Source organism: Clytia hemisphaerica, unplaced genomic scaffold (assembly GCF_902728285.1).
Source record: "Clytia hemisphaerica strain Z4C2 unplaced genomic scaffold, Clytia hemisphaerica genome assembly, whole genome shotgun sequence".
Classification (NCBI taxonomy): Eukaryota; Metazoa; Cnidaria; class Hydrozoa; order Leptothecata; family Clytiidae; genus Clytia; species Clytia hemisphaerica.
In genome coordinates, this window is record NW_027104321.1 from 219,173 (window position 1) to 234,073 (window position 14,901).

At 33.8% G+C, this 14,901-nt stretch overlaps 1 long non-coding RNA gene across 1 annotated transcript; it reads left to right on the forward strand.

Moving 5' to 3' along the window:
• The first annotated feature begins 4,542 nt into the window (after positions 1-4,542).
• On the forward strand, positions 4,543-14,233 carry LOC136817613 (uncharacterized). The gene is made up of 4 exons (XR_010848120.1): positions 4,543-4,892; positions 13,076-13,274; positions 13,694-13,806; positions 14,080-14,233. It is a non-coding gene; the product is annotated as an uncharacterized lncRNA (long non-coding RNA).
• The last annotated feature ends 668 nt before the right edge of the window (positions 14,234-14,901 follow it).

Genomic DNA, 14,901 nt, shown 5'->3' on the forward strand with positions numbered 1-14,901 from the left:
GATTTTAGTACGAGCTTGCTTTGGTAGCCCATTAGCCAATAAAATTTATGTCAATACACCGTTTTTAATTGATGTTTCCTTGCAATGAGAAAAAGGAATGGGAAGGAATTTTTACTTTGGGACATGCACACTAAATAAAAAGTGAAACTTTGTCATTTTTCAATTCTTTTTTAACCGAAATAAACTACATAGAATGGAGACCACTGGTAGGACATATATAGCCTTTCAATTTTAGCTTGAACTTACTTTGATAGCCAAGTAGCCAGTTGATTTGTAATAATACAACGTTTTTTTTAAATGACCTCACTGATAATGTTATATGAAATGAGACAGAATCTAAAGTTTTTGACATGCGCACTAAATAAGAAGTGAGACTTTGTCAATTTTCAATCCTTTTTAATGGAAATGAACTACTTGAATGGAGACTACTGGTAGCAAATAGATAGCCTGTTGATTTTAGTACGAACTTGCTTTGATAGACAAATAGCCAGTTGATTTAAAGTAGTACTCTGTTTTTAATGACGTCACTGACAATGTGATAGGAAATTGGACAAAAACAGTCATTTGAAGTATGATATGCACATGTCACAAATTTGAAGCTTTTTTACGTCATTTGGAAACTCCTATCTCTGTCCCATACCCTATTAAATTGTCAACAATATCATTCAAAATGTGTGGAACTACCATAAATTTATTGGCTACTGGGCTATCAAAGCAAGTTAAAAGGAAAATTGACAGGCTATTTATTTTGGTCTACATTCGGAATAGTTCATCGATCTAAAAAAATCAAATAATGGCAGAGTTCTACTTTTTATTAAGGGATTTCTAAATTGTTTGATAATTAAAGGGAATAGAACAAAGCTTTCTATTTGTGACATGCGCATTAGCTACATCACAAGACTTTGTCATTTTTTATCATATTTCATAGAATGGGCTACAGTTGATGGTAGCCTATGGGCAGCTCCTTGGTAGCCAGTCAAATTTTGGTTGAAATTGCTTTAGTAGCCCGGTAGCCCAAAAAATTTCATATTCAAAAAAATGTATTCCATTCTTTTGAAGTTTCTAATGTGCATGACACGGATTGAAAGCTTCTTTCTGTATTCCACTTTAATTGACAATGATGTCATCTTGAAAGACCTATCTCCGTCCTATTTTCTATTACGTTGTCAGTGACGTCACTTGATGAACGTTGTACTCTGATAAATCTATTGGCTATTGGGCTATCAAAGCAAGTTCGTACTAAAATTGAAAGGCTATCTATGTGCTAGCAGTAGTCTCCACTCAAGTAGTTCATTTCTATTAAAAAGTATCAAAAATTGACAAAGTCTCACTTTATATCAAGTGCGCATTTCACAAAGTATAAATTCCCTCCCATTCCCTTTCTTATTCAAGGACGATGTATTGCCATAAAATTTATTTGGCTATTGGGCTATTAAAGCAAGCTCGTACTAAAATCGAAAGGCTATCTATGTGCTACCAGTGGTCTCCATTCAAGTAATTCATTTCCATTAAAAAGTATCAAAAATTGACAAAGTCTCACTTTATATCAAGTGCGCATGTCACAAAGTAAAAATTCCATCCCATTCCCTTTCTTATTCAAGGACGATGTATTGCCATAAAATTTATTGGCTATTGGGCTATTAAAGCAAGCTCGTACTAAAATCGAAAGGCTGTCTATGTGCTATCAGTGGTCTCCATTCAAGTAGTTCATTTCCATTAAAAAGTATCAAAAATTGACAAAGTCTCACTTTATATCAAGTGCACATGTCACAAAGTTAAAAATTCCTTTCCATTCCCTTTTCTTATTCAAGAACGATGTATTGCCACAAAATTTATCGGTTAATCGGCTATCAAAGCAAGTTCGTATTAAAATCGCAAGGCTATATATGTCCTACCAGTGGTCTTCATTCAAGTAGTTCATTTTGATCAAAAAGAATAGAAAATGATAAAGTCTCACTTTTTATTGAGTGCGCATGTCAAAAAATTACAATTTTATTATGTCCTTTTCCATTTTCAGTTACGTCATTCATAGAAATAACTTTTGTCTTCCAAAAATCATTTGGCTACTTGGCTATCATATAAATTGTAGGCTAAAATCGACAGGCTTTCTTTTTGCTACCAGTGGTCTACAGTTAGAGTAGTTCTTTTCAGGGAATAAATTCAAAATTTCAAGATTTGAAAATGAAGAGTGGGAATGTAGAGAAGTAGAGAATTGCATTTCAGAACAAAATAATTATCTTAAATGACACTGGCCTATTATAAATTTCCATCAAATATTTAATTAACTATTTAAATAACACTTCAAAATTCATAGTCAATTTACATTTTCAAAAGCTTTTTAAATTTTGCTGAATTTGCTCGTACCCTCAACGAGTCTCTTGTCCTTGAGGGATGAAAGTCAAATGTTTTGTCTTTTATAATGGCTGCCCAGTTCTTCTCACCATGTTTTTGTATTCCTTTTAAAAGCTCCTCATCTTCCTCTTGTGAAAATTTGATGTTTCTAGAAGATTTTCTTATCTCTTTAATAGCAGTTTCCTTTTTCACCTCTACACTTTCAGTTATTCTTCGTTTGTCGTAACTCTTAGAGTTTTGAGGATGTTTTAGTGTAGATGATACAGTTGACCTTACGACTTCCATTTGTACGTCTCTTGACTCGTTTAGATTTAGATTTGTGAGAGGTGAAGTCGAGCACATTGATTACACACGTTGCATGATGTTGTTCACTTCAGTGCATTGAGCCTCGATATTACTTGGTTCGGATGCGTCATCGTCTGAATCTACTATCATTGGAATGTGATTATTTGTTGAGGTTGAAGAAGCTGAACTAGCAACTGCGTCTTGAATTGGTTGTGATTCAATTGTATTTCTTGACATGGCAGCTAAATCTCTCAGCACGCCTGAACATGCTTCTTGGTGATCCTTTAGTGTAGTACCAAGCATTTTCTCCATGCATTGACGACCTTGTGTGGCTACTATTCTCGATTGTTTCTTTTTGTAGTGAACCTTTGCAACATCAGAGCTATTTTTTTGATCCTCTGATATTATCTCCTGTTCGGATCGAGATAATCTATCCGCACTTGTTGTTTCAACTATTTGTCGATATCTTGTTGGATGGATATACTTTCCTATGGCTTGATGTACAATTAAAGTCATTGCAGTTGTTAAAGATTGATATTGATTGCCTGTTGTCGATACTAACAGATAGTCACAACTTGGTTTCATAAGAGGTCTAACAAAGTCTGTGTATGTGTCCAAGACAGTAAATACTTCTTCAGTTAAGATGAGAGTATCAAAAAGATATTTACCTGTCGTTTTGAACTCCCTCTGGTCGATGAATCCATCAGCCTGCTTTGCTTTCTCGATCATTGTTAGAGTCAAGTATTGAAATATCATTGGTCTACTGCACTTTACACGTAAAAATAAAAAGGTTGTGATGAAACGAGTACATAATGTAAGCTCTTGTTTATTGGGTAATGGTTGTTGTACTTTGCACTTGTGAACGATTTCTTTGAATTTAAAGATATGATAAGGAATGACTCCCTCCATTTCTTCTAAAGTGGCCCAGCTGTCTCGACCAATGAGAGTTTCTAGGTCAAAGTTTCTCGTGCCGTCAAGGCGTTTCTTCTTTCTCAGATTTTCCTTTGCTCTCCTCAAATAAACTTCTGTGATTGTAAAACACCTCAATTTATTATCATTGATTCCAAATGATTTTCTATAATCCATCAAATCAGAAATAGCTTTAACATAATTAAGTGCCCCTGAAGAAGATGGTTTCCATTGTTCGTCTAAAACAGTCAAAAATGTCAATATTATTGTTGTAGACCCTAAACAACAATCAATCAGTTCATAAGTTAAGGGTGTTTGAGATTCGTTATCCACAGTACTGCTCATCAAAACTTCAAAGCTCGTTTAGCGACTTGTTTAGCTTCTCTGTCATTTTTACCTCCACCGCAGGTAGTGGTCAACCACCTATAAAACGATTTTCCGATCCCTTCATCGATTGAATAGTAAGGTTTGGAACTTGTAGAGGCTTTCTTTTGGATAATAGGTTGGTTAAGTTCGACTTCTTCCCTTTTAATTTCTGGCTGGTCATCAAAATAGTAATACCAAGGGTGCTTGTTAACTATGTGTTTTCTTAAACCTCTTTTGCTTTCAAAGTCCGAATGTAAGCACAATTTAGCTGGACATGTAAATTTACCTTTATCATTTTCATTGAACGATAACTTTCGTTTTCCATTAGCTGATCCATTGACAGAATGCCAGTCGACGAGGAAGACCCTCCGGCGGGCCATATTGGCCTTCCTTGATCAGTGAGTGTTCAAACTGTGTCCTTTATACTGTTTGAAAACAGTAAACATATCCTCAACAGGGGTCCTATTGCCATGAATGTCATATTGTTCTTTGTTTTCTTAGGGAAAATCGATAGGTGATTGGATTGTTACTTGCAAGGGGGTTTCGTATTTTGATGAACGAGTCAAATCTTATCATCGATTGCCCATGTCTCATGTGTATTGTTCATATTATTGGTCAGCCCAGGTGACCCTTCAAATCTGTTCCGCGATTTTTTTCCCGCTCGTCGTTAAGACTCCTCAGTTTAATTCCGATTTTCCCGATTTGACTTAGAAAATCCGAAACAAGAATGTGTATGCGCCGAGCTGCGCTATAATTATTACATCAGTCGTTATCTCCCTTATATTGCGCCACCTCTTCCGAAGCGTACTGTGAGCAATTTTATGAAATGTTAAAGCAGCTTCGCACTAGTAGCTGGCTAAGTGGTTTCATGACCCAATTGATCCTGATTACCCAAGATGCACCGCGACCCTGAAATAGCCTATGGAGAAGAAGCAAGAAGATTTCGATCAGTCTCAACTTTCTTTCATCATCTTCTTGAGGTGAGAGTACTTGATTTATTTCAAAGTTTATTATTGATTCCTTGTCAAAGTTATTTTCAAAAAAGATAGCAGCAAGTGTACACTGGTACATCTACCTCACTTGCAAGTTATCCAAAAGATAGCATTAAGCTTGTCTGTGATATATCAGACAAGCAGCTACACCCTTGAGGTTGCATGCGAGCTCCTTGCATCCTCTTACTTATCTTACTTAACCTACTGAACTACTTGTCACACTTGTCAAACTTGAATAACCTGCAAAACCTACCAAACGTTCAAAACGTGCGAAACCTGCTAATTGTTCAAAACTTGCAAAGTCCATCAAACACTTGCTTCCATTACTTCACACATCCTAATCTCAGCTTACATATCTCAGCATTTAAGCTTATAAATCTCAGCTTCTCAGCTTATACGTCTCAGCGTCAGATCTACTTAGCCTTATTAACTTATACTCCCTGCAAAACAAAACTCTTATTTCTCCAGTCAAATTTGAAAAATATGTTGCATACGCAAACTTATCAAATTTCAAAAGCTGTTTGGGCTCATTTAATCAAGCCAACGAGGAATTATTTGGCCAAACTGCTGGCACTCAATGTAGCGTTAACTGCCTGTATGCTATCTTTTGGTCTAATTTTCGACGTGTTAATCTTTGGAAGACTACCGACCTTGACAAAATCTTAATCGAAGGTGATAAGTTATACAAACAGCTTGATACAAACTCTCATCTTTCGGTTGATGAAATGCCGCGTTTCATTGAATCAAATGGTGTCATAACTAATTTCAATTTTTTGAATTTTGCAAACGGCGAAGCGAACCTGATTAATGATAGTGCTTTCCTTCAAATCCCTCTGAGTGAGTCCGAAAGTCTAGAATTCAACGCCTTAATGATCATTAACGGTTTTACTATCGCAATTATGAGTCGGCATCAGGGTTACTTTATCTTTGACTCGCATAGTCGAAATGAACTTGGATTACTTGATCCCTCAAATGGAAAATCGTGTCTTTTAAAGTTTGATAACGTTTTTGAACTTGAGAAATATATCCAATTTTTTTATTTACGACAAATGGAAAAAGAGAGTACTTACTTTGAAATTCAATTTATTGAAGTGGATGAACTAAAAGAAGAGCTTAAAGAAATTCTACAAAGGGACATTTCAGTATTCATGAAAAGTTATTCAAATAAGAAGCGTAAAAGTGATGCCAGTGATGGAAACAATTCTAAGCGTCAAAAAATTAATCAAAAGTATTACAAAAAAAACAAAGAAACAGTGATTGAAAACAGAAAAACTTATCGTTCCCAAAACAAAGAAAAATTAAATGAACAAAAAAAAGATTATCGTTCCCAAAACAAAGAAAAATTAAACAAACAAAAAAAAGATTATCGCTCCCGAAACAAAGACAAAATAAATGAAAAAGATAGAATCTATTATCAAAATAACAAAGATCGTGTAAGTGCAACGAAAAAATCACGCTATGAGAAAAATAATGCGGCTGCAAACAAAAACCATAAAAATGAAAAAAATGATCTAGTATCAAAATTTTTAAAACTTATTTATGAAGGTCCTTTCTACATCTGTGTTTGCTGTAACAGATGCCTCTATAAAAAAACAGTTGTCAAATACTCGCCTGAAAAATATGATATCCCACAAGAACATTATTATTCTGAAGTTTTTTCATTTGACGGCCAACTATACATTTGTAGAACATGCCATAGTAAACTTAAAAAAAATGAGTTGCCGTGCCAATCTGTCAAAAATAAACTGAGCCTTGATGAATTACCTGCTGAATTCCGTACTCTTCGTAGACTTGAAAAAATTTTGATTTCTCGCAGAATATTATTCAAAAAAATTGCAATCATGCCAAAAGGTCAGTTCCCCAAACTCAAAGGTTCTATTTGTAATGTACCTATTGATGTTGAAGATATTGCTAATACTTTACCAAGAAGAGCAAATGCTAATGGACTAGTTATTGTTAAACTCAAAAGGAAATTGGAATATAAAGGACATGTCGTTTTTGAACCAATCAGACCTGATTTCATTCAGCGCGTACTGAATTATTTCAAAGAGAACAACCCTCTTTATCAAGACATAGAAATTAATGTTAGCAATATTTCAAATGAAGAGACCATTATACAAAATTCTGCAAATAATGAGGAAACAAACTCTAATGAAAGTGACCAATTGAGTGAAATTGCTTCCAATGACGATAGCACTGAACCTGATCATCAACAAAATAATGCTTCAGATTCTGAAGAGCTTGAGACAACTGACAACCCACTTGATGCTCATCGCTCAAATGCAAATGAAACTGCTCTAATGCCTCACACTCCTTCTGATGCAGAAGTAGATAATGAAATTTTGTCATTAGCGCCTGGTCAGGGTAAAAAACCAATTTCAGTCTTACATGATGAAAATTGTGAAATGCTTGCTCATCCTCATTTATTTCCTAAAGGTAAATTTGGTTACAAAGTTGAACGTGATGTTAAACTAAGTCCATCCAAATACTTCAACCAGCGTTTGTTGAACTACACACAAAAGTTTGCTTCAGACCCAGACTACATATTTTTTGCTAATTTTGTAACTCAGCAAGTGTCTTTGACCAATCAGATAAATGTCGCAATGAGAAAAGTTGCTGGCTCAAATTTAAATGCTGGTATGTTAAGTCAGAATTTCAAAGAAACAGTAAGGCAATTCATAGCAAATGATAAAGCTTTTGCCTTTATGAGTACTGTTAAAGGAACTCCAGCATATTGGAAAAAATTCCAGCAAGAAGTTTTAGCAATGGTTAAACAATTAGGACCACCAACATTCTTTCAGACATTGAGTTGTGCAGACCTTCGTTGGAACGAACTCATCTCCATAATTTACAAACTCAAGGGTCAAAACGTAACCGATGAATTTATCAAGAATCTTTCTTATAACGAAAGGTGTGATTTATTAAATAGTAACCCTGTACTTGTAGCAAGGCATTTTCAATACAGAGTAGAAGTATTTTTTAAAACGATTGTTTTGGACGGCCCACTCGGTAAAACAACTTTCTACGCTATTCGAGTAGAATTTCAAGTACGCGGAAGCCCTCACATTCATTCCTTTCTGTGGATTTTAAATGCACCAGTATTGACCAAGGAAACAAAAGATGAGTACATTATGTTCATTGATAAAATAATCAAGGTCTATTTACCATCCGTAGAAGAGGATCCCGAATTATTTAACCTTGTGAAGACATACCAACTACACCGCCATTCAAAAACTTGCCGTAAATATAAAAACACTCCCTGCAGGTTTTATTTTGGTAAATTTTTTTCTGAGAAAACAATAGTTTCTGAGCCCTTGCCACAAGAACTACCACATGAGGAAAGAGAAGCCATACTTGCTCTGCGAAAAGAAGTTTTGACAAAAGTAAGGACTTACATCAATGAGAACCTTAATCCTGATAAAAGAAACTTTTTCAACCCTGATGGAGAAAATTTTAATCCAGTTCCTACCATCAATGAAGTCCTAGCTGAATTAGACATTCCAAAGGAAGATTATGAATATGCTCTCTCTGTATCTGAAGATGACGATTTTCACATTTACTTAAAACGCAATACAAATGCATGCTTTGTCAATAACTACTTTACAGAAGGTCTTAAAGCTTGGCAAGCAAATCTGGATATTCAACCAGTATTTAATTATTACAAAGCTGCAACTTACATGTGTGCATATCTTTCTAAAACTGAAGATGAAATATCTCATGCTATGACCCAAGCTGTTAAAGATGCTTTTGAAAATGGCGGTGACAAATATGAACAAATGAAATCTGTTGCGCATGCCTATGTGTCAAAGCGAGAAGTGTCAGTGCAAGAAGCAGTGTATCTTAGTATGCCACAGCTATGGCTTCGTAAGCTGTATCCAGGTGTAACTTTTGCAAATACTAATGTCCCAGAAAAGAGATTTAGAATGTGCCTTAGTGAAGATGAAATTAATGAGTTGCCTGAAGATAGTACTTCAATTTTCAAAAGTAATATGCTTGACCGGTATTGTGATAGACCAAGAGAAAGAACTGGACCTAATAAACCTATTGCTGAAATGTGTTATGCAGAATTCTTGAGATTCTACAGTGTTGTCTATAAAGAATGTAGTGAAAATGATTGCCAGCCTAATGAATTGGAAGATGATTTGATAGAATCAAACCATCTCTCAAGCAACTACCCAAAGATTGTCAAACTTTGTTCAATGAAAGGTAAACTAAAATGCCGCAAAGTTCCACTTGTACTTCGACTTCATCAGCCTAACAGAAACAAGTACCCAGAAGATTACGCCCACCACCTACTCATGCTGTACTTACCTTTCTTTGATGAGAACGAATTATTGTCCCAAGAACACAATAATTATACTGCAAAGCTATTGGAACCAGGTGTCATTGAAAGGATTGAGAGAAACAGAGCTTTGATCCAACCTTATGCTGGTTTAGTAGATGATGCATTAGAAAGGTACAGAAATGATTTGATTCTCAATATGAATGATTTTGAACAGCAGGAGAATGATGAAACAAATGCAGAGCTTCAAAGTAGAGCAAACAATAATGAAGAATCGGATGATGAAAATAACAATGACACTACTCATGCCAGAGCTTCAATTCCAATGGAATCAATTTTGCTCCCAGATAATGAAGTACATGCTCGTATTAGATCTCTAAATCACCAACAAAGAGAAGTTTTTGATGTAGTTCACAAATGGGGAAGAGATTTCATTAAAAACCTTTCTTCAAAAGTGCCTAAATGTATTGAGCCATTTCATATTTTCTTAACTGGTGGCGGAGGCGTAGGAAAAAGCCATTTACTCACAACAATCTATCATTCTTTGTCAAAACTTCTTATGTACAGAGGAGGAGAACCCACAAAAGAAAGAATTTTAGTTCTTGCACCAACTGGCGTGGCAGCAATTAATGTCAATGGAACCACCATACACAGCGGTTTGATTATTCCTACTACAGATTTCTTTCCACTGAATGCATCATCAAAGCAAAATTTGCAAAAGAAACTTGCATGTGTGGAAGTTATTATGATTGATGAAATTTCCATGGTGTCTAGCCGCTTGTTTAGAAATATTGATGAAAGGTTACGCAAAATATTTGAAGTAGATAAACCTTTTGCTGGAAAGTCAGTTCTACTTTGTGGTGATTTATATCAACTGCCACCAATTTTTAAAGATTTTATCTACAAACCGGATTGCTCCACAGTACATGGTATAATTGGGTTTGAATTATGGCGTAAATTCCAAATCGCTGAATTGACAGAGATCATGAGACAGAGAGATGATATTGATTTTATTGACCTCTTGAATCAAATTCGTTTAGGCGAGCTAGACAAAGAAAAGGAAGAACTTTTAAAATCTAGATTTATTGCAAAAGACAGTCCAGATTATCCCTCTGATGTAACTCATATTTTTGCAGAAAATAAACCAGTTGATGCATATAACATAGAAAAACTCAATGAATTACCAACTGAAAAGCATTTGATTTTTGCACAAGATGAAGTTCCTAAGCATTTAACAAACCAAGATGTCAGATTTATTGAAACTGCAAAAGCAAGAGAAACAGGTGGTCTTGCCCGTGTATTAGAATTGAAATTAGGTGCCCGAATTTTAATTTGCAAGAATATTGACATTACTGATAGACTGGTTAACGGTCAAGTTGGAACAGTAATGAGATTTAAATACAACTCTGGTAATACCATATCAGGTGTCTATGTTAAACTTGATGATGTTCTAGCAGGCAAGAAAGGACCTAATTTAGATCATGTGTGTAGACAAAATGATTGGATATTGATTGAAAGGGCAGAAGCCACTTTTAACACAAGAAAGGAAAAGAAAAACAAAAACAAAAAGGAAAACCTTTAATGGTTCGAAGAACTCAATTTCCTTTGGTCTTATCCTATGCATGCACAAGTCATAAAGTTCAAGGACTAACACTTCAATCAGCAGTAGTAAGTTTTGATCTATTATCGCAAAGATATTTCAATGAAGGTCAAATGTATGTTAGTCTATCCAGAGTAACAAACATAAATGGATTGTTTTTGACAGGTGAATACGATAGAAAAGCTATCCGTGCGAACAACGAGGCAGGACTTGAATATGAGCGTTTACGAAAAGATAGACCTTTGCATAAAGTTGAAAGTTTTTCTTCTGCTTTGACTCCAGACAAACATGTTCAAATTTCACTCCTTAATGTTCGCTCTTTGAAGAAACATGCAATTGACATTGCAAAGTGTAAAACTCTTATGAGTAGTGACTTATTATGTCTTACTGAAACTCAATTGTCACCTTCAAGTGATACAAATGAAGTTGATCAAATACTTGGTGATTTCAATATTGAATACAACAACAATTCTGTTAATCGATTCCAAAACAATGCATGTTGTTTTAATTCTTCAATTCAAATTTTAGAATGTAATAGAGCGGCAGGTTACACTTGTATCGAATTTTCAAAAGAAACCTTCAGTAACCGACCTATCAAACTTTTAATGTTGTACAAACCACCTGCTTATTCAAGAAACAGTTTTCGTGAAGAATTGTTGGAACTTATAACATATGACGATATAGACATTGTTGTTGGAGATTTCAACATTGATGCATTAGATCCTGAAAACGCATTCCTGAGTGAAGTACTTTCTTCATATAAAATGATTGTGGATGAACCAACCCATCTAGCAGGTGGTCTTCTTGACCATGTTTATTTAAAGAATAGCTTTACAGATAAAAAAGAAGTCAAGTGTTTTGTAAAGGACATGTATTTTTCAGACCACGATGGAGTTTGTTTTATCATATCAAACAACACATAGTTATCAAACCTGTTTAACCTACTTAACCTACTTAGCCGATTTGACCTACTTGACCGACTTGAGAAAAAGTTTTTTACATGGGGGTATAGGGGAGGGTGGGATTGAAGGAGTTGCAAAACTCTAGAGCAATTAAAATAATTTTTGATAAACTGTAACATTCAATAAAACTTTGCTGTTGAGATCTGCAACTCCTTCTTACACAACCATGTGTATGTAAATATTTTATTCGTTGAAATGTAGAGAAAGCTCCAAGACAGCGCATTGGTTTACATAGACTTAAATTAAATTTATTTCAACGCTGAAATGTTACATGCGCATGGTTGTATTGCTTGGGGGCCTGATTCAATACAATATGGCTGGTGTGAGGATTTTGTTCTTTATGTCGTGTTTTTGGTGTTGATTTTTAGAAATAACTTTTCAGGTCACTCTATTAAATACATTAAAGGAAGAAATTTTGGCAGAATGAAAATTTGGCGGATTTGGCCAAAATCCCCACAATTAGTTCCCGCCAAATTTAATTTTTACAAATTAAATTCCTTTCAAATTTAAATTTTCTCAATGTTTCACTATTAGATCATAAAAGGGGTATTTTAAACATTTTCACCTTCAAAAATTTTCCTGTCATCCGCCAAATTAAATTCCCATTAAAATTTCTTCCTTTATGTAAACTGACTGAGCCTAACCAGTCAAGTATCGTTGTGTTTATCTTCCTGTGATGTGTTAGGAGTGTTGATCTTAGCCCAAAGACTCTGAATGTCTGTGATCAAAATTGAAATTAATATCATTAAAAAAGGACTTTCCTCACCAACCATACATTTTCTGCTTATTTTACATAGAAATTTGAATTACTTTTTATAGTTTTTTGTACCTTGCATTTTTAAAAATCAATTATTTAAAGCGTTTTATACAAAAATTTGAATAATTTTCATACAAAAAATTTGAATTATTTTTTACAAAAAAATTGAATTATTTTTATACAAAAATTTGAATTATTTTTATACAAAAATTTGAATTATTTTTATACAAAAATTTGAATTATTTTTATACAAAAATTTGAATTATTTTTATACAAAAATTTGAATTATTTTTATACAAAAATTTGAATTATTTCTATACAGAATTTCGAATTATATTTATTCCTCACATTCTATAAAATCATTTTTTGTAATTACTTTTATCTTCATAGTTTATATTTTCTTTTTGCATATAAATCTCTATTATAAATCAAAATTCTGCAAACTTTACTAAAAATGAACACTCAAATCTCTATAGTGACAAAAGAATAATGGACAAAATGTATATATGAATGAATTTGGTGTTGAAATGAAAATGTTGGTAATTCGTTGATTATTTATTGTTGTTTTAGTATCTGGTGTTACATGTTTATAGTATCGAAAAAGTCCATGGCTTTGCATCGTTCGAGCTTGGTATTACCATCGCCTTCCTGTTTTTGTTGTTGTTTGGTACAATGTACTCAATCATTTCACTCATCATGGATAGGTACTTTTAAACCATTGGTTCGTTTCTTCACACCTGAATACTGAAAGAGTTCATAAAAGTGATAGGTAAGCTAAAGGTCTCTTTTTGATCCATCAAAATTTGCTAACGCAGACACTTTAACGTGTGTTTCTAGGTATATCTTAGAAAGCAATTTTTTATAGTCCTTCTATTTTCATTTGAATAATGTCTTTTTACGAGGTTCGATTATTCGTCCAGCCATCTCTCAAAGAACGTTAAAAATCTATGATACTGTAGTCTTTTGTCTCAATGAAAGAATAAAAGGGATTTGTTAGCTAGTTAGCAAGCGTTCTGTTTCATTACTTTAACGTACAAAATATTTGATAAGAAGTATAGGACTATACCGTAAGCAATTAATCATGAATGATCTAAGTTTTAAAGAGTGAAGTGATTTTGTTCATGTTGTTATTATTTCAGATTATTTACCAGTGTATGGGACTTTAATATCTTCATTGTTTTGTTGCAGATATGCTATGCAGGGATCAATCAATAACCAAATATCACGATTCTTTATCAACGACGGAAATATTGCTTCCCATCCAATAGTTTGAATATCGACACTACTAAAATCGAAACAAGGTACTATAAACATTGAGTTTAGTGGCTTCACTTTTCCTTATCCGGGAAAGGTTAAAGATTTTGCTCTAGCCCTTCAGGCTTTAAAATCAATGAAGCCTCAATGTGACCTACATTAAAAGTTTGTATAGTGGTCAATTGATATTTTGATGAATAATATAATGTCAAAAAGTGAATGTTTACTACAATGATTACTTTATACATGCTACCCTTTCAATAAAGTCAACTCTTGTTTTTAATTTGAAGAAAATATTTTAAAATATCTTTTTTTTACAGAAATTCAATAGGCGACCATGTATTTGCAAAATTTTAACGCCACTATTATGCTGGTATAATTGAAAAAATTACACACGTTCACGTATCCTACTAAACACTATCACGTTTCACGATTAGATTGACCAATGTTTTTTCAAAGCTTATTCGTTTTTGGACTATTATGATGCTGCAATGAATTTTTGGTTCAGTATACCTATCCTGTATCTAATTCAATGTCTTGTTATTGGAATTATTGCTGTTGGAATGACGTTGGTATTGGACAATAATTAAAGACTTTATTTCAACTAGAGAGTATTACATATTTTAAATGTATTGCAAAGAAGTAATTAATTGTACAATAGTAATATTGTTAATATTTATAGACAATTATATGATTATCTAAAACAACATTGTTAAAAATTTATGTTAAAAATGAAATTTTATCAAACCTTGTTACTCATTTTTTTTATAAGAAACTCCATTTTTCGGGTCAGGCCTGGAGTCGCTAAGGGTTTTTCGAAATCCAGGCTCAAAGTTGCTTGTAAGGTTGCTTAAAATTTTTCAAGCACATTTTTGCATTCTTCGAAGATTTTCAAGTTTTGTCAAAGTTATTTTTTATTGCTGAGGAGAAAAGTTACTAATTTGGATTTGAGGCCTCAGGGTTGCTAAGCAAGGTCCTTATTTTTGGGCCATATTGAGGCCTGAGCCCTTAGCAACTCGGTTGCTTATAAAAAAATGTGTAATCGACCCTGACAAAATGTTGACGATTTTTGCACCCATTTTGTCTAAGCCACCTCCAAGAGTAGTTTATCGTTATCTTGTGATCACATCCTTTTTTCTACT